Source organism: Macaca fascicularis, chromosome 10 (assembly GCF_037993035.2).
Source record: "Macaca fascicularis isolate 582-1 chromosome 10, T2T-MFA8v1.1".
Taxonomy (NCBI): Eukaryota; Metazoa; Chordata; class Mammalia; order Primates; family Cercopithecidae; genus Macaca; species Macaca fascicularis.
The window spans coordinates 11,067,886-11,084,598 of NC_088384.1; the positions used below are offsets into that span (position 1 = coordinate 11,067,886).

At 40.6% G+C, this 16,713-nt stretch overlaps 1 protein-coding gene across 3 annotated transcripts in view; it reads left to right on the forward strand.

Moving 5' to 3' along the window:
• MRTFA (myocardin related transcription factor A) overlaps positions 1-16,713 on the forward strand; it is a 222,560-nt gene that overhangs the window by 64,264 nt on the left and 141,583 nt on the right. The gene's annotated exons all lie outside the window — the stretch shown is intronic.

Genomic DNA, 16,713 nt, shown 5'->3' on the forward strand with positions numbered 1-16,713 from the left:
TTTTTTTTTTTTTAAGACAATGGTCTCACTCTGTTACCCAGGCAGGAGTGCAGGAGTGCAGTGTCACTATCATGGCTCACTGCAGCCTTGACCTCCCAGGCTCAAGTGATCTTTCCACCTCAGCAACCCAAGTAACTGGGACCACAGGTGCTCACCACAATGCCTGACTAATTTTTAAATTTTTTGTGCAGGTGAGATCTCCCCATATTGCCCAGGCTGGTTTCAAACTCCTGTGCTCAAGCTATCCTCCCATCTCAGCCTCCCAAAGTGCAGAGTGCTGGGATTACAGGCATGAGCCACTGCACCTTGCCTCCAGTTAATTTTTAAAATTTTGTAGAGCTGGGTGTCTCACTGTGTTGTTCAGGCTGGTTATGAAGTCCTGGACTCAGGTCATCATTCTGCCTTGGCCTTTCAAAGTGTTGGGATTACAGGCGTGAGCCACCACGCCTGGCCTCATTATGATCTTAGTGGTGATAGAAAACAAACTACTTTAGTTATACATTATATTGTAGGTTTTTCCTAGTAGCTATTTTGTATTTTTAAAGATACACTTAACATATTGAAGGTAGAGATCTTTTGGTGTAGAAAGTTTGTGTATTTTCCTTAGTCCATTTTTGGGACAATTTGAAGTTTAAGCCGAAGTCTGAACTTGGAAACATAATTTTGCTTCCTAAAGGGGTAATCTAAGAAATTCCAGACTTATGCCATGAGTTAGAATCCCTTGCATTATCCCTTTAAAAGGTAGGAAAAGTAAATTTATGGTATAAATTGAACAATTTAGGGAGATGCTAGGATTATCAGCATTCACCTAAAAGTTACTGAGTTATTATCAGCATTCACCTAAACGTTACTGAGATGAATAACTTAAAATAATTACATCTATATACTGAGATGAATAACTTAAAAATAATTGCATCTATAGCCTGGGCGTGGTGGCTCGTGCCTGTAATCCCAGCACTTTGGGAGGCCAAGGCAGGTGGATCACCTGAGGTCAGGAGTTTGAGACCAGCCTGGCCAACATGGCAAAACCCCATCTCTACTAAAATTTGAAAAATTAGCTGAGTGTGGTGGCACGCACCTGTAATCCCAGCTACTTGGGAGGCTGAGGCAGGAGAATCGCTTGAACCCAGCAGGTAGGGGTTGTAGTGAGCCGAGATTGTTCCACTTACTCCAGCCTGGGAGACAGAACAAGACTCCATCTCAAAAAAAAAAATTATATCTGTACATGTTGCCAAGATGCTATGTAAGAATGCTACAAAAATATCAGTTGAGTATATTTAAATTAGAAAAAAATGCTTAGTGTTTGTTGAGCTCGTACTGTCTTAGCATTGTTAGTGCTTCTTTGGTAGTATGTCACTCAGTCCTCACAGTTAACTCATGAGAGTTGTTATACTCATCGGGATAAATATTAGGTTGGTGCAAAAGTAATTGCAGTTTTGCTATTGAAAGTAAAAAACCACAGTTACTTTTGCATCAACCTAACAACCTATGGTCATACACCCTGGTAGTAAGTGATGATGTTGGCTTGTAAAATCAGATGCTTTGACTAAAATAATGGTGCTGTTCATCACCATATTGGCTGAAGAAAAGTCACCATGGATTGTTTTTATCACCTGAATTTCAAATAGTTGAGCTATAGAGATATGCAGGTTGTGAAAGCTTTTTGATTCAAAGATGAGGAACATTGTGTCATTTAACATACCATTTCACTATGTACTACTACTCACCTGGAAAGCAAATAAGTTTTTAAATATTTGACTCATTTTATAAAAGATCCTTTTTTAATTTTAAATTTAATCGATTATAATATTTTTCTGAGAAACACCTGAGCATATCTCAATATTTTATATCTAAATCTAGCACTTATATTTTATCTTAGAACTTTGACTTATATAGATCTCCGTGGGGTACTAATTAAATTCTACGAATATTTACTGAGTAGTTGAGCATCTTCTATGTGCAAGGGGCTGGACAAGCTGGTTGAGAACAAAACAGGGAAGGGAGTTAACATTTATTGAACAGCTGTTAAATTTCAGATAGTCTTAGGTTACTTTAGATCTTCATCTCATTTAGTCCATATAGTAACTTTGTTAGTAGGTACGATCCTCATTTTATACTACAGGAAGCTTAGGCATGGAGGAGTTAAGCTCTCATCACCTAAATGGCAGTTCTGGAATTTGAACCTAAGCCCATGCTACTTTTCTAACACACAATACTGCCTCATGGGTAAATACAAATTGGGTTTCTGTTTCTAGTTTATAGTCTGGTCCAGGAGTTCACAAAGTGGAGTCTGCAGATGGACTGCTGGTGGTCCCTGATTCACTTTTGGTTGTCATAAGTTCACAACTATAGTTGTGCATCAGTTTTCATGGAGGATTGGTTCCAGGGCCCCCGCTCTGGATACCAAAATCCATGGATGCTGAAGTCCCTTATATAAAAAGGTGTAGTATTTGCATATAACTTACACACATCCTCCCATATACTTCAAATCATCTCTAGATTACTTATATTAACTAATACAAGCCAGGTGTGTTGGCTCACATCTATAATCCCAGCACTTTGGGAGGCTGAGGTGGGTGGATCTCTTGAGGCCAGGTGTTGGAGACCAGCCTGGACAACATGGTGAAACCCCATCTCTACCAAAAAGTACAAAAATTAGCCGGCGTGGTGGGGCATGCCTGTACTCCCAGCTACTTAGGAGACTGAGACACGAGAATCGCTTGAAACTGGGAGGTGGAGGTTGCAGTGAACCGAGATCACACCACTGCACTCCAGCCTCTGTGACAGAGCAAGACTCCATCTCAAAAAAAAAAAAAAAAAAAAAGGAAATAATAACGGTAACTAATACAGTGTAATGCTGTAGTTGTTACACTGTATTGTTTGGGGAATAATGGTAAGAAAAAAAGTCTGTAAATGTTCAGTATAGATGCAGCCATTCACTTTTTTCATGAATGTTTTCAATCCATGGTTGGTTGAATACACAGAAGCAGAACCAGTGGCTACAGAGGGCGGTTTTTATGATAATGCTAAAATGTTATTACTTTTTTCACTGATGATGCAAAAGCAATGATGGGTAAGACTGCTGGCACCTTAGCACCAGACTATATCATGGTCATTGTTTGTTTGTTTGTTTTTACCACCATGCACTCACAGGAAAAGAAAAAGAATAGTTTCACTTACGGATGTCCTTGATGCGGAGACCTGGCATAGTGGCTTATCCGTGTAATCCCAGGATTTTGGGAGGCCAAGGCAGGAGGATGGTTTGAGCCCATGAATTCAAGACCAGCCTGGGCAACATAGTGAGACTCCCATTTCTATTAAAAAAAAAACAAAACCTTGATGCAGTAGTAAAAATACTACTATTTTTAAATAATAGAGATGGAGTCTTCCTATGTTGCCCAAGATGGTCTCAAACTCCTGACTTCAAGTGATCCTCCTGCCTCAGCCTCCCAAAGTTTGGGATTACAGGCATGAGCCATCACACCCAGCCAAAATATTTATTACATCTGGATCTTCTACTGATTATCTTTTTTTTTTTTTTTTTTTTTTTTTTTTTTAAAAGACACAGGGCTTCTGTTACCCAGTCTGGTCTTGAGTTCCTGGGCTCAAGTGATTCTCCTGCCTTGGCCTCCGAAAGTGCTGGGATTACAGGCATGGGATTCTATACCTGGCTCTCGTTTTTAAAAATTGAGATATAAATCACATATTATAAAATTCACCTTTCAGAAGTACATAATTCAGCCAGGTGCGGTCGTTCATGCCTGTAATCCCAGCACTTTGGGAGGCTAAGGCAGGCAGATCATTCAAGGTCAAGAGTTTGAGACCAGCCTGGCCAACATGGTAAAACCCTGTCTCTACTAAAAATACAAAAATTAGCCAGGTGTGGTGGCACGCACCTGTAGTACCAGCTACTTGGGAGGCTGTGGCAGGAGAATCGCTTGAACCCAGGAGGCAGAGGTTGCAGTGAACTGAGATCGTGCCACTGCACTCCAGCCTGGGTGACAGAGCAAGACTCAGTCCCCAAAAACAAAGCAAAACAAAACAAAACAAAAACCCAAAATACAATTCAGTGGTTTCCAATATTTTCACAAGATTGTGCAACTGCCACCACTGTCCAATTCCAGAACATTTTCATCATCCCAAAAAGAAACTTCGTACTCCTTCCCTCTCCCTTTTCTTTCTCTCCCTAACACCAGGTAACCACTAATCTACTTTCTGTCTCTGTGAATTTACCTATTCTGGACATTTCATATAAATTGGATAATACAGTATGTCGTCTTTTTCGTCTAGCTTCTTTCAGTTAGCATAGTGCCTTCAGGGCATATCCATGTTATAGTAAGTTGATATGGTTTGGCTGTGTCCCCACCCAAGTCTCATCTTGAATCGTAACTCCTACAATTCCACGTGTTGTGGGAGAAACCCGGTGGGAGAATTACAGGGGCAGTGGGTCTTTCCTGCGCTATTCTCGTGGTAATGAATCAGTCTCACGAGATCTGATGGTTTTAGAAACGGGAGTTTCCCTGCACAAGCTCTCTCTTTGCCTGCTACCATCCATGTAAGATGCGACTTGCTTCTCCTTGCCTTCTGCTGTGATTGTGAGGTCTCCCCAGCCATGTGGAACTGTGAGTCCATTAAACCTCTTTTCTTCCCAGTCTCAGGTATGTCTTTTTATCAGCAGCATGAAAACGGAGTAATACACAAATGTAACTACTCATTTCCTTTTTTAAAACAAACATCTTTATTGAGATAAAATTCACAGACTACCCAGTTATTCCATATGGATGTTTTTTTTTTTTTAAAGAGATAGGATCTCACTGTGTTGCCCAGGCTGGATTACAGTGCTCTTCATAGGCATGATTATAGCACACTGTAGCCTTGAACTCCCGAGCTCTCTTGATTCTCAGACCTCAACCTTTCAAGTACCTGGGACTACAGATGTGCACCTTTGCACCTGGCAAAGTGTACAATTTGATGGTTTTTAGTATATTCACAGATACATACAATCATTGCCACAGTTTATTTTAAAACATTTTTATCACCTGAGAGAGAATCTGTACCATTTAACTTTTACCCTGCTATCTCCCTGTTCCTCCTGAACCAAAGAATTACTAATCTACTTTATTTTTCTGTATGTGTCCTAATTCTAGACTTTATATGAATGGAATCATATAATATGTGAGCTCCAGTTTCTCCATATCTTTGTCAACACTTGTTATAATCTGACTTTTTGTTTTTACCAGTCCTACTGGGTATGAAGTGCTATGTCACTGTGTTCTTTTTTTTGTTGTTGTTATGTTCTAATGACTAGTGATGTTGAGCGTCTTTTGATGTGCTTATTGTCCTCCTTTTTTTGTTTTTTGTTTTTTGTTTTTTTTTTGACAGAGTCTTGTTCTGTCGCCCAGGCTGGAGTGCAGTGGTGTGATCTCGGCTCACTGCAAGCTCCACCTCCTCCACCTCCAGGGTTCATGCTATTTTTCTGCTTCAGCCTCTTGAGTAGCTGGGACTACAGAGGCCCGCCACCACGCCTGGCTAATTTTTTTTTTTTTTTTGTACTATTGGTAGAGATGGGGTTTCACCATGTTAGCCAGGATGGTCTCGATCTCCTGACCTCGTGATCCCCTGCCTCGGCCTCCCATACTGCTGGGATTATATTGTCCATTTTTATACTGTCTTTGGAGAAATGTATATTCAAATCCATTGCCCGTTTTAAAATTGGGTTGCCTTTTTGTGGTTGAATTGTAAGAGTTCTTTCTTTATATATTCTGGATATTAATCACTTATCAGTTAATATGATTTGTAAATACTTTTTTCCATCTATGGGTTTTCTTTTTCACCTCTTGATATTATCCTTTGATGCACAAAACTTTAAAATTTTGACAGAAATACCTGGCCTCTTGTTTATCTGGCTTTTTCCTTTGGTTGCATGTGCTTCGTTTTATTTAGGAAACCATTGCCTAATTGAAGGTCGTGAAGATTATACCTGTATTTTCTTGTAAGAGTTTTACATTTTCATATTTTACGTTTAGATTGTTGATCCATTCTGAGATAATGTTTGTATATGGGTGTGAGGTAGGGAGTCTAACTTCATTCTTTTCTTTTCTTTGAGAGAGGGTCTCCTGTCGCCCAGGCTGTGCAGTGACATAGTCAAGACTTACTGCAACCTCAACCTTCCTGGGCTCAGGTGATCCTCCTGCCTCAGCCTCCTGAGTAGCTGGGACTAACAGGCACACACCACCATGCTCAGCTAATTTCTTTCTTTCTTTTTTTTTTTTTGTAGAGACGGGAATTCACTGTGTTTCCCAGGCTGGTTTCAAACTCCTGGGCTCAAGCAATTCACCCATGTCGGCCTCCCAGAATGCTAGGATTACAGATTTCAGCCACTACTCCCAGCTCTGCATTCTTTATTAGGGTTATGTTCCATGATTTATGACCAAAAAAAGTAAAATAACGCTGGCTTTAAAAATGATATAAGCCTATTTTTTTGTCTTGTATAAAGAAGTCCACAAATAGCCTAGGAGTAGTGTGGTGCTCTGCAATATCAGAGAACTAGTTTTTTTCTGTATTTGTTGCCTTGCTATTCTCAACATGTGGCCTCTTCCTCATAGTCTTAAGTTTGCAGCTTGTACTCCAACCATCTCATATACATTTCCAGCCAGGAGGAGAGAGAAGTGCCTAAAGAATAATGTACCCAATTCTTATAAGGACATTTCCTAGAAATCACGCCTAATACTTTTATTTGTGTCCTTTGTCTTGAACTAGTCACAAGACCCCCACCTAGCTGCAAGGGAAGCTGGAAAACATAGTCTTCCCTCTGATATGCATTTAGCTAAAACTTACGTATTCTTTTACTGGGAAGAAGGAATGAGAGAGGATATTGGGCAACAACCTCCCAGGCCTGTCACAATGATCTAAGTGAGGTTCTTTTACTCCCTGCTGCTGCTGTTTTCTTCCCCGCCCCTCTCACTTTTCCAGTGAATTTTTATTATTAAGACTTGATTCAGGCCGGGTGCGGTGGCTCAAGCCTGTAATCCCAGCACTTTGGGAGGCCGAGACAGGCGGATCACGAGGTCAGAAGATCGAGACCATCCTGGCTAACACGGTGAAACCCCATCTCTACTAAAAAATACAAAAAACTAACCGGGCGAGGTGGCGGGCGCCTGTAGTCCCAGCTACTCGGGAGGCTGAGGCAGGAGAATGGCGTAAACCCAGGAGGCGGAGCTTGCAGTGAGCTGAGATTGCGCCACTGCACTCCAGCCTGGGCGACAGAGCGAGACTCCGTCTCAAAAAAAAAAAAAAAAAAAAAAAAGACTTGATTCAGCGTCCCAGGGTAAGGATTACCATATACCCACGTTCTTCTTTACCATCCTGGGAGAAGGACAGAGGTGGGATGGAGCCAGTTCAGATCTTCCCAAGAAATGTACCTTCTGCCCATGGTCATCCCAGGCTGAGACCCAGGATATAGGGCAGAGAGACTTGTACCCATGCTGGTACCATTCACAAACAGAGACATCACCCCCTTGTTTGTACGTATGTATATATGTATGTATGTATGAATGATGGAGTCTTGCCCTGTCACCCAGGCTGGACTGCAGTGGTGCAATCTCAGCTCACGGCAACCTCTGTCTCCCAGTTTCAAGTGCTTCATTCTCCCGAGTAGCTGAGATTACAGGCAGCTGCCATCGTGCCCGACTAATTTTTGTATTTTTAGTAGAGACAGGGTTTCAACATGTTGGCCAGGGTGGTCTCAAACTCCTGACCTTAAGTAATCAGCCTGCTTCGGCTTCCCAAAGTACTGGGATTACAGGCATGAGCCACTGCACCCGGCCATCCATTACCCCCTGTAGCAGTCGTTGCCTTCTTGAAGGGGTGGAAGTCCAGGTGTTTCTGCCAGCCATTCCTGGTCTGGTTCTGGTTGGGGAAGCGGCTGTCAAAAGGGGCAGTCCTGTAGTTCTTTATTTTGGTCTTGATGTCTTCTACCATGGTGCAGTTCTCAGCTCAGTGGCTACTCTCTGCTGTCTTCTTTTTTCAGAGACAGGGTCTCAGGCTGGAGAGTTAGTGGCGTGATCATAGCTCATTGCAGCCTCAAACTCCTGAGCTCACATGATCCTCCTGCCTCAGTGTCCCTGGTGGGACTACTGTTGTACCATTGTACCCACCTTATTTTCTGCTTCTTATTGGTAGTCTGATATTTTTAAAGGCTCGTAATTCTCTACCTATTATATTCTTTTTTTCATGTTATATGTGACATCTGAGTTACATTCAGGTGATAATGTAATCCATTATTACCTTTTAATATGGATCACTGGTATTCTTCCTTTCTCCTTGATTAATTTAGAACCTTTCTATTTTAAATAGGCTACCCATAAGGTATTTGAAGATTTTCATGCTGGTGTGCATTTACTGTTTCTTTTTTGCTATCCACATCTTGCTTGCTGCCTACATTAGATGCTTTCAAAATGTACAGCACTGCTGACTAGTGCTGCTGTGTTTCTTAGTGCTTTATAAATTTACAATAATTGCCCTTAGATGTAGTTGTAATGTGTAAACTCCTGTAGTGATGTAGAGAACACTTTAGTTGTATTATTTACTTTGTTTGGAAAATGGATGTGTTTGCCTATACTCTGTCTTCCTTCTTTGTTTTAAAGCTTTAAATATAATTGTGCTGAGCTTAAAATGGTGTTAAAATATCTGTTGTATTTTATTCCATCAAAAATTCTCAGCACCTTTTACAGAATATTAATTGGTTAAGAGTAATACTGTTTGAAGCAAGAGGCTGTGAAAGGAAGAATAATGAGCCATGACTGAAGAGCTGTTTTTATTTAAATTGTCAAGGTTCATTGTATTTCCAGAGGTTCTGCCCTGATCAAAGTCTTCAGTAACCACAGTAAGTGAAAATGCATTTTTGACACAAACTCTATACCATATTCCATGAAGGTAACTTGAAGAGCCATTGCTTTTGTATGGTAACTGATCTTACCAGACTAGATTAATTAATAAGCTAGTTTTTATAATTAAAGTGTAATTGGAAGAATAATTCATGAACATGCTGTCGATGGCCTGTTTTCACTGGTTCTGCAGTGCTGTCATCAGTGTGTGCATTGTCTTGAGAGTTCCTCATTGTGGCTCCGATAGCTGCTTAGAAGCTTTAGGCTTGACCTCTTCTTGACCCACAGACACACTTCAACCTTGAATATACACTTTCCTCTGAGTGTGTGTTGTTGTATTTGGATACTGTTACTGTGACAGGTTCTTTTTTTATGGCAAGATATTTTGCAGTATTTTAAAAATATTTGCTCAAGAATTTAGGAAAATATTCATGGTTCCTTTTATAAAGTAGGAGCATATTCTTGATCTATCCAGAGAGGATGTCATTGAGAAACCTAAGGATATGAGGCTTCTGGCACTGGAAAATAGGGCTTTTCTTCAAATGCCCCATTGTCATGTGAAAACAAAGCACAATACTATAAATGTCTTCCTTTCCCCCAAACTACTGCCTGTCTTTATGCTAGGTGAGGTTTGTCTCAACAAGTTTTTCATTCCAAAGTTAATATTTTCAAAAATAGACTTTTTTATATTATTCAAACCTGAACAGAATTATTATTGTAGATTTTCTGTGTGGCAGATTTTCTTACTGTGGCAAGTTTTCTGTGGCCTGGCAACATTTCAGGTTGCCTAGGCTGATTTTTGCATGGAGTTTTGGTGTAAGAGTAGAATTGACTGAAGAATTCCTAACTTGAAAATTGTCTCATAACAGATTACATAATTTTGTAGGTGAATACACAAAATATGTGCAGTTGATCATATTTAAATTTATCCAGGTCTCTTATACATAGCATGTGGACTTTTAAATATCCATCACTCAGCCTCTTAGAGAAGAACTCTCTAGAAGACAAATAGAATTCCACCTTAAAAATTGGAACACATTTGAACACCATAGAAAAAGGATTGAGAATCATAAGGAAAGCATACCTGTAGTGTTTGTGGGCATGAGTAAAGTTCAAGGAATGTAATGAAGTCATCTTGTCAAAATAGTGCTTTAATTTTCAAGCAGCCTTTTTGGAGGTGGGGGAGGAGTTTAAGGCAAATTGTCAAATTTCTGTTAAATGTTTGCAAGAAAATATTACCTTGTAGTTAATCTCTCTACTTTTCAGAGTACCTTCTTATAAGACCCTTCATGGTAATAGGACGGATAATAATAACAAATGTTTATTCAGAGTAACTTACTCAAGGTCGCATCACTGAACTCAGTGATACATTAAGACACAGGTCAAAACAACATTATTACATTTTTATTAGGGGGCCAGGCAGAATGGTAAATTATACCAGATTCAGAGTCAGGTGGCAGGCTAAGGTGAACAGCTCCCTTGTCATTCTTTCTCTACACACCTGCCAAAATGATTACTTATTTATTTTTATTTATTTATTTTTTGAGACGGAGTCTTGCTCTGTTGCCCCAGCTGGAGTGCAGTAGCGTGATCTCGGCTCACTGCATCCTCCGCTTCCCGGGTTCAAGTGATTCTCCTGCCTCAGTGTCCTTAGTAGCTGGGATTGCAGGCACTCACCCCCACGCTTGGCTAATTGTTTGTATTTTTACTAGAGATGGGGTTTTACCATGTTGGCCAGGCTGGTCTCAAACTCCTAGCCTCAAGTGATCCACCAGCCTTGGCCTCCCAAAGTGCTTGGATTACAGGCATGAGCCACCATGCCCAGTCCTCAAAATGATTATTTAAAAAGATAGATCATATCTCTCCATTGTGTAAAACCTCCCAGCGGCATCTAGTTGTTTATAGAATATACTTATGTCCATTCCTCTTGGGCCATGCCAGTCATTTAGTTCCTTCAAGATGCCAAGCTCATTCCTGCCTCATGGCCTTTTAACTTCCATATGCTGTTCCCTCTATGTGGCTGGCTGTTTCTTGTCAAGTTCAGGCAGAGTCATAGAGGCATGAATTCTGAAGCTTGACTGCCCAGGATCAAGTATTTAACCTCTCAGTGTCTCAGTTTCCTCAACTGTAAAAAATTATGGATGATATAGGTAAATATACATCTTAGTGTTGTGAAAATTGAATGCATACACATACAGTGCCTCATTTATAATAAGGGTTGGCTATACAAGTCTCATTCAGATATCACTTCCTCAATGAGACCTTTTTTGGTCATTTAATCTGAATTAGCCCCCAGGCACATAATGCTTATAGTTATCTGAAAACTTTTTATTGTATATTTATTTTCATTTTTATGTCTCTCCCACTTAATGTAGGCTCACGAAAGTGGGAATATTTTCTGTCTGTTGTACTCCCAGTACCTACAACAGTGCCTGATCACTATGCATTTGTTAAGTGAATTAATGAAAATCAGGTCTACCCCAGAAGGTCTTATTTATTTATTTATTTTATTTTTTGAGGGGGGATCGAGTCTTGCTCTGTTGCCCAGGCTGGAATGCAGTGGTGCGATCTTGGCTCACTGCAGTCTCTGCCTCCTGGGCCCAAGTGAACTTCTTACCTCAGCCCCCCGAGTAACTGAGAGTACAGGTGTGCGCCACCACGCCCAGCTAATGTTTGTATTTTTAGTAGAGACGGGGTTTCACTATATTGGCCAGGCTGGTCTTGAACTCCTGACTTAAGTGGTCCACCCGCCTTGGCCTCCCAAAGTGCTGGGATTACAGGCGTGCGCCCCTGCATCCAGCCTACCCCAGGAGGTCTTCTTGAGTTCCATAAGACTGAAAGGCAATTTATGTTGTTCAGTTAAGGGAAGATGTTCACATGTGTACCTAACACACATGGTAGGGGCTTGTGGGGAATGGTGTAGAGAAGTAGTCAATAAAAAGGGGTTGAGCCATGGTATAAAATACGTATTTTACTTTTTTTCTGTTTTCTTTTTTAAAATTTCTGTTTTTTTCTAGCTGGTTAGTTCATGTCCCTATACATAAGCCCATGAGCTTACTTGTGTCTTTAAATTTGAGGACAACTGATTGCCCCTCAGCATTATAAAGTTAGAGCTTTTGCCGGGTGGGGTGGCTCACACCTGTAATCCTAGCACTTTGGGAGGCCGAGGTGGGTGGATTGCCTGAACTCAGGAGTTTGAGACCAGCCTGGGCAACGTGGTGAAATCCCTTGTCTACTAAAATAAAAAAAATTAGCTGGATGTGGCAGCATGCGCTTATAGTCTCACCTATTTGGAAGGCTGAGGCAGGAGAATTGCTTGAACCCGGGAGGCGGAGGTTGCAGTGAGCCGAGATCGCAGCACTGCACTCAAGCCTGGGTGACAGTGCAAGGCTCCGTCTCAAAAAAAAAAAATAAATAAATAAAAAATAAATAAATAAATAAATAAAGTTACAGCATTATTGAGCTTCTTCTAAAATAATGTAAGTAGAAAGTGCCGATATGCAATTAGATACTCAGTGGTATTTGACAATTTTAGGAGTCACAGGGATGGTCCAAGATCCAGAGTAGGTGATCTGAGACTAGGAATTTATGAATTATCAACTAAGTCAGGTTTGAAAGCAGTATTATTATTTCTTTATATCTGTAACTCAACCTCTTTCCTCTTTCTCAAACTCTTCCTACTTCTGTCATTCTCTTCCTATTCTTGTAATCTTTGTCATTTCTCATTCTGTCTTCGTTCCCATGTTTTCCTTCTCGTGTACCTAATGGAAACCCAAATGACATTGCCATTATTGTTCTTTGGTCTCTCGACCCAACATGCAAAATCAGATTTATTATCTCCACAGATAAAATTCCTCATCTTTTCTGTATTTCTATTAGCAGAATACTGTTGTCATGACCGCCCTGGCTTAAAACCTTCAGTAATTTTTGACATCTGTCTCTCCTCCTTCCCTAACAATCAAACAGAAAACACATTCTATCTTATATAAATCCTGTCCTCATTCATTCAGTATTAATTCGACAAAAATTTGAGTTCCTGTCTGTGCCAGGTACATTGTATGGTCGTACCTTTCTTTCTATTTAACTACCCCAATTCAGGATATCAACACATTATACTTTGCCTAATGAAGTAGATTTGTAACCTCCCCCCGCAACCTCATATTTCTTTTTTCCAATGCAGTCTAACTCAACTGCCATATTAATTTCCTTGTACTGGAACGACGTGATTTCTCCACTGCTATATTAATTTCCTTGTACTTGAACCATGTGATTGGCCAAACCGTATTGCCCTTTTAGAACATACTTCACATTTTCTCACATCTATGACTTTGTTCATGCAGTTATGTCTCCTGGAGGAATATAAGCTCCCTGAGGGCAAGAACTTTGTTTTATTTACTGTAATTCTCAATACCCAGGCAGCACCTGGCATGTAGTGGGTATTGAATTTTGTTAATCAGGTTGGTCTTGATCTACTGGGCTCAAGGGATCCTCCCCGCTTGGCTTCCCAAAGCGCTGGAATTACAGGTGTGAGCTACCACACCTGGCCCACTCTGGAAGCTTTTTCTGATCTTCCGTGTATTTATACCTGTGACGGAACCCTCTTTCCTTTTTTTTTCTGTACCTGTGCCGACTTTGTATATATGATGTGTTTGCTGTAAGGTTAATATACATAGTAAATTAGCAAATATTTATAAGTTCTTTTTAAATTTCAAGTATTGTGTCTGGGTACCTGAGACAAAAAACCAGTAGAATGGAGTTTCTTTCAAAGAATTTACCATCTACTGGGAGATCAATCCATGATAATGGTAAAAGTAAGCAGTGATAAAAGCAATCTTGGGATGTTGTGGAAGCCTAGCCCATTGGAAGGGGATGGATAACAGAGAGAAGGAGATAGGGTGGAGAAGAAGAGGCAATTCTTGGCAGTCACAGTAAAGAGCCGCATAACCGGTACCAGTAATTAGAGTGTAAATAAAGGGGAATGGTGAGAAATGAAGCAAGTAGTGAAGGGGCCTGTACTGTTGTAATTGAAGAGACAGTGTTATATTGTTACTGTTATCCTTTTTGTTGGGGGAAGAGGAAATAGTCGAATGACTGATTCCCTGTAGAACCATCAAGAGGAGCTGAAGTGAGCAAAGGCCAAATAATTTATGGACTGGCCATAAATTATTTTTTGCCTTTGGCTATTTGTCACCATTGGATGTTACCAAAGGGTATTTATCACCTTGGCTACCCAATTCGTTGAGAACGCTATAGATACCTAGAAGTCTACCCTGCATCTTGCTACTTTTAGACGACCATTTAAGTTTTTTCTATTATTCACTCCCATGTTTCCCTCCCTCCCTTCCCCACTTCCCCCTTCCCCCTTCCACCTTCCCCTCCTTCCCCCCTTCCTCCTGTCCCCTCCTTCCCCTGCTTCCCCTCCTTCCCTTCCTTCTCCCTCTTCCCCGCTTCCCTTCCTTCCCTTCCCCTCCCCCTTCCCCCTTCTTCTCCCCCTTCCCCCCTTCCCCTCCCCCTTCCCCCCTTCCCCTCCTTCCCTTCCCCTCCCTCTTCCCTTCCCTTCCCTTCCCCTTCCCTTCCCCTTCCCCTTCCCCTTCCCCTTCCCTTCCCTTCCCTTTCCTTCCCTTCCCTTCCCTTCCCTTTTTCTTTCTCCTTCTTTTCTCTTCTTTCTTTCTTTTCTGCTGTTGAGAAATCTCATGCCATTTATTACATATCACAATTTTGTGGTGAGGATTTTGGACAGGGCTTAGCTTAGGGATTCTTCTGCCTGCTCCATATGGTGTTAACCTGGATCCATACAGTGTTAAGTGTCATCTCTTAGTTTCAGCAGGTGACTAGGCTTCATCTGCTATACAGTAACTTTTTTTTTTTTTTTTGAGATATAGTTTCACTCTGTCATCCAGGCTGTAGTGCAGTGGCACAGTCTTGACTCACTGCGACCTCCACCTCCTGGATTCGAGCAGGCCTCAGCCTCCCGAGTAGCTGGGACTACAGGCATGCATCACCATGCCTGACTGTTTTCCTCATCTTCTACTGTAGGACGTAGGGCAGTACCTACTACATATATAGTAAGCTGTCAGGAAACACTTGTTCAGTTTATTTGAATTCCTTCATGCCAGATTTTACACACACACACAGACACCCATACCCACCCACACCCACCTCCACCCCTACCCACCCACACCCACCTCCACCCCTACATACCTGCTTAGACAGTAAGAGTTTTCAAGATTAGGTTTACTACGTTGAAAATAAATCAGTGAAAATTAAAGTAAAAATATGTCCAGCTAAAGAAAGTTCATTAATTGGTTGAAAACAATTTTTATACCAATTATTTAAAAAATTTTTTCAGAAGAACCATACCATTTGGTTGCATAGAACCACCTTTTCGTCATGGGTCATGATAAAGAATCGTGCTAGTGCTTACGTTTTAGAGTTGTCAGTAGCTGTCTACGTTCTTCCATTCTTCTAACACATTTCATGCTGCTGCTTCTAGGTACATATGTTGTTCTGTACAGGCAGAAGGCATGCAGCCCTAAAGCAAGTAGGGCGGAGAAAAGATGAGGCATAATCAGGCCAGCAAAATAAGGAAACAGATGGGTTGTGGGAGATGACCCTGCCCCCATGTTGTTTTTGTTCTGGCTGCTATTGATCATATGTGAATCAGCAGCCCAGAAACTGGAGTTACTGATCCTTTGATAAAAAAGAAAGTGTGATCTTAGGCTCAGTAGAGTTATAAATTACAACTCTAAAAAATGATGCAAGTTTTACAGTAAATAAAATTATAGGAGTATTCAGGAATTGTTAAACGGGACTTAATTACGATGGCCATACCTCAGCATTTTTGGGTCTTGTCTCTAGATTATCATAGTTTACGAGATTTTATCCTGTGGGCTCTTTCAAAATGAATAGAGAGTAGTGTGTTTGTTAGAGAAATAAATCCAGTGTGTATATTTTATGCCAAATTAGTCTTTTGTCAGTGCTTATATATGACTTCTGGTCTATTTCCTAATCTCAAGGTTAAGGAAACCTTGCTATGTCTCTCTAAGCCTTCCCATTGTTCTGTGGAAGAATCTTATTTTTTTAAAAACATTAGGAGAATGTTATCAAACATGTACAAATACAGAGATAATAGCATAATGAATTTCTAAATACCTAATAACCAGCTTCAACATTATCAACATTCTGCCCCTCTTGTTTTATGTATTCTTCCCCACTCCCTGCCTCATAACCTTGATGGAAGGATTTTGTTGTTACATAGTATAGTTTAATATTGGTGTTTTAAAGGTTATATCCTGAAACTTTTGAAATCCCTAAATTAACAAATAACACTATATAATTTACCCAATAAAAATATTTGGTAAAGTGTGTGTGTGTGTGTATGTATGTGTGTAGATATATGTGTAAATTTTAAGTGATCTCTTTAAGCCCTTAATAATTTTGTAAATATGGAACTTAATTACAAAACTATTCTGAATCGAACACTTGCTAAAGCAGTTTTTCCAATTGCTTATTTCTTTTGTTCTGGGTAGTGGTAGGCACAATCATGGGGTTCAGGTCTATAGAATTTGATATTCCTATTTTCTTTTTGCATCATAATATAGTATCAAACAGTCCTTTCTTTAAACTATTAAAAATGTATGTGTTCTGTTGGGCAAGGTAGCTCACGCTTGTAATCCCAGCGTTTTGCGAGGCCAGTGTAGGGTGATCACTTGAGGCCGGGAGTTCGAGACCAGCTTGGGCAACATAACGAGATCCCATCTCTACAAAAATGTGAAAACATAGTCAGGTGTGATGGCACACGCCTGTAGTTCTAGCTACCTGGGAGGAT